This window comes from Rhinolophus sinicus, linkage group LG01, assembly GCF_036562045.2.
Source record: "Rhinolophus sinicus isolate RSC01 linkage group LG01, ASM3656204v1, whole genome shotgun sequence".
Lineage (NCBI taxonomy): Eukaryota > Metazoa > Chordata > Mammalia > Chiroptera > Rhinolophidae > Rhinolophus > Rhinolophus sinicus.
The window spans coordinates 70,752,657-70,756,619 of NC_133751.1; the positions used below are offsets into that span (position 1 = coordinate 70,752,657).

Sequence of the window (3,963 nt, forward strand, 5' to 3'; positions counted from 1 at the left end):
CCTTCATAGCCACTCTCATCACCACGCCTTCCCCAACCATCCCTAATCCTTGACAACACTAATCTGTTTCCCTTCTCTATAATTTCATCATTTTAAAAATATTACATAAATAGAATCATACAGCATGTGACTTTTGAAATTGGCATTTTTTTTCAATTATCACATTTTGTATTTCAGAGAAGACACATTAAGGATTCATGCCATAAGTTTATTTACAAACATATCTAGTATGTTGAATTCAACAGTTTGATCCATTTTTCAAAGTGACTGCACCTCTTAAAATGCTCCTCCTCATATCTGCTTCATGGATTAAGTAAAACATCCTCATTTCCTAAGCAGTTTGTGTCTTACTATAAAGAAAGGTGCAGCAAATCCAGTTCCAAAGGGCAGAGTCAACATAACTAGCAACCACCACTTGTTTTCCACTATTCTTCCCTGGGCCCTCCTCATAGTAGCTCCTACGGACCACAGAGGTTGTGAACCATGGGATGCTCTGTCCCAACATAGCAGTTGGGAGGCCTGTGCAAGGCGCAGAGACTGAAAACGGAGGAAATGGCAGTTCCACCCCAAGTCCTCCTTTTTTCACGATCTAGTTCTTCTGCGTGATAGGACTGAAAGGGGAGATGGGAAAATCGAGATTGCCATTTTTTTTAGGAACTTGGCATAATGCCCTTGAGATCTAACTTTTGCATATATTGATAGTTTATTTCTTTCAACTGCTGAGTAGCATTCCTTAGTGTAGATATACCACAGTTTAACTATTCACTGATTGGAGGACATTTTGGTCATTTCCATTTTTTTGGCTACTACAAAGAAAACTGCTATGAAATGTCATGTACAGGCTTGTGTGTGAACATGTGTCCATTTCTCTGGGAAAAAAGACCAGGAGCACAATGGCTATATTATATGTTAAGTGTATGTTTAGTTTTTGAAGAAACTGTCAAACCATTTTCCAGAGTGGTTGTACCATTTACAATCCAAAATATGAGAGATCCATTTTTATGCATGGACAGCATTTTGTATTGTCACAATTTAAAATTGTTACCTATTCCTATAGATGTAGAAACATCTGGGTAGTTTTTTTAAAATGATGCTAGGGCCCTCCCATAGCATCAGAATCACTGCGGAACCTGGACACCTCTATTTTAAAAATCTCCTAAAGGGACTCTACTATGTAACCAGTACTGAGCATCACTGAACTAGAGCAGTGGTTCCATAAGTGCAGTCTCAGGACCTGCAGCATCAGCATCATCTAGAAACTTGTTAGACATGCAAATTCACGGGCCTCACCCTAGATTTACTGAATCAGAAACTCTGGGGTGGAGTCGACAATCTGTTTTAACAAGCCCTCATGATTATTCTGATGCAGCTAGAGTATGAGAACCATTGACCTATAAGACAAAAACAAGAAGGAGATGTTTTTGACAGAAGCCATTCTCAAATTTGAAAGGAGGAGATACAATCAAGAGGTAAGCATGCACTTGTTGACAGTAAGTAGTAGCTGGCAGATAATAGCTGTGTGGGATGGGGAGATTGGGGACTAAAGAAAACATGGAGGACTGTCCCAGGTCTTCAGAAAGCTCAAGGGCCAGGAGTCTGGCTTTAGGCTGTGGCTCTGGAAACAAACAACCAAAGCTTAGAACTCCAAGAAGCAGCTGCCTGGACTGGTCATGGAATAAATACATCCAGAAAGGCATTCTTTAAGATAGGCTAGTTTGTATTTTAAAGTTGAAACAATCTGGGGAACTAAACTTAATTCAAGTATTATTTAACTGAAAATGACCTCAGTTACCCTAACAAACTTTTTTTAAAGATTAGTTTCAGGTATACAAAACAACAAAGAGATTGGACATTTGTATACCTCACAAAGTTTATGTTTAAGTTGCTGTCTACAGTTCATGGTAGATTTATGTAAGTACACCAATACTTGCTCAGAGCAAGTGAAGGACAAAGGTGAAGACATTGGGGGATGATCAGAGAAAGGAGTGAAGGGATATAGTGACATGGCCTCATGGAAACGTACACCGTCTCACTTGGAGAAAGTTCTGGCCCAACATAGGGCAGCTGCATGACCTTATACAAATACATCCCCTCTGCTTCCTTATCTCCAGAATGGGAATTCTCAAGTTTGACTGTGGTGAGACAGTCATGGATCACCCACTGGCCTTTAACTGCAAGTTTGGTTTACACCCTACAAAAGCTGCCTAATAATTTTATTGTTATTTGGACTATTGGTTACATTAACACCACGTAGCTTGTTTTATCACTGAATACGGTTTCTTGCTTAACATGTTTTGAATGATTCAGATAAAAATGTATTTGGATGTAAAATCATTTTTATAGGGACATAAAGCTTTCTTTAGTGTTACCATGTAAGCTCCTGGAATATGATTTTTGGGGGATTCATTTAGCTGCAGAGAAGTTCAGTTTTATTTAACACTGTATCTCCAACATCTATAACAATCACTGGTGTATAGTATGATGTGTTTAATAAATATTTGCTAATCACTAACTGAACAAAGGTATACCAGCCATCATTTCGTAGGAACAGAGTTTACCTCTGATCTGGTACAAATTAAAAATTAAAATATTATTTTAATTAAAGAGACTGATCTCTCTCCTCCCTTATGACCTGGCATTATAGCTGGACATTTAAGTCTTTATTAACAGGAGGGCTTTGGAACCTTGTGTTTTCCTGATCTGTAGAGAAGATGAAGGTAATAGAGTTGTGGTTTGCTTAACACTAAAGCTGTTACGTGCCCACTGTTCTGCAACAGAGGGGAGCTTTAGGGTTGCCTGGGGGGTTGCTGAAATTTGCTTCATGGCTTCTTAGATATTGGGGTAAACTCTATTCTCTATTTAGACCAAGGAGGTGGCAAAAGGATAACATTCTTCCTAGGTGTGAAACAGAAGCCAGCTGCCCATATCATCTCTAATCCTGAAGCCACAATTATACATTGGGAGACGCTGGAATTTGAGACTTCAGTGAAGTTTCCCTATAGTACATGCACCCATATTGTTATGCCCTGCAAAGGCTCATAGATCTGATTCACTATCAGAAAGCATCTAATGTTATTTATGATAGACCAGGATCCAAAGCAGGGTGCAAACCTTTCTTCTTTATCTTAAATATTTGCTTCTCAATATTGCGCAAACTTCTCACACGTACTACAAGTACCCTTGCCTCTGATTTCTTACCTCGTCTGCTTCTCTTTCTCTACTTAATCCTGTTGCAGTGCCCTGTGCATCAGTTGGCAAGCCCTATTTCACATCAATCCTTGCATTTCTCAAAATGGGGACATACTAGAGAAATAAACACTTCACCTTGCTACTGTCCATCAGCTCTAATAGAAACACTTCTATGACTTATTGAGTTTAAGACACCCTCCCCACCAGGGGTGAGGCTAGGGTGGGACAAAGGCTGAAGCAGCCAGAGACCTTATCTTTTGGTCAGATTGAATGCTCTTCATGCTCTAAGAGTAGTTTATCATTGCCACTTGGTGTCACTTCTGATTCCATCAAATCTTAGTGGCCACTCCGGTCTCTTGCTGTGTGGAAATGAAAGAGATTCCATCTCTGTCTTTTTAAGTGTGACTCTCATAGAGTCAATTATCCTTTAAATCTCACTCCTAACACTGAGTTAATTAACTCACCAACATTAATTATCTATGACCACCTTAAAAGGGATTTGTTACTAACAGTAAACAACCAGTTGCCAGGACAGGAATGGGACACTGGATGGATCGATACTTGCAGGGGGTCCTCATGAGCATGCAGAGAGAGAAGTGCCATGGCAGACCTCTGGGAGCCACCAACATCACTATGTCACGATTTGTCTTTTCGTGGGAAGCAGATGAGATTAACTGCCTGAGGGCATTGCCATTATTCTTAAGTGGGTTATTGCAAGGATCTATGTAGTGGGCTGTTTGCAGAAAGGAAACAGAATGCCAGAGCAAATGTTTA

At 39.8% G+C, this 3,963-nt stretch overlaps 1 pseudogene; it reads right to left on the reverse strand.

Annotated features, from left to right (window-relative positions):
* Positions 1–324: 324 nt before the first annotated feature.
* On the reverse strand, positions 325–505 carry LOC109434574 (cytochrome c oxidase subunit 7C, mitochondrial; annotated as a pseudogene).
* Positions 506–3,963: the final 3,458 nt, after the last annotated feature.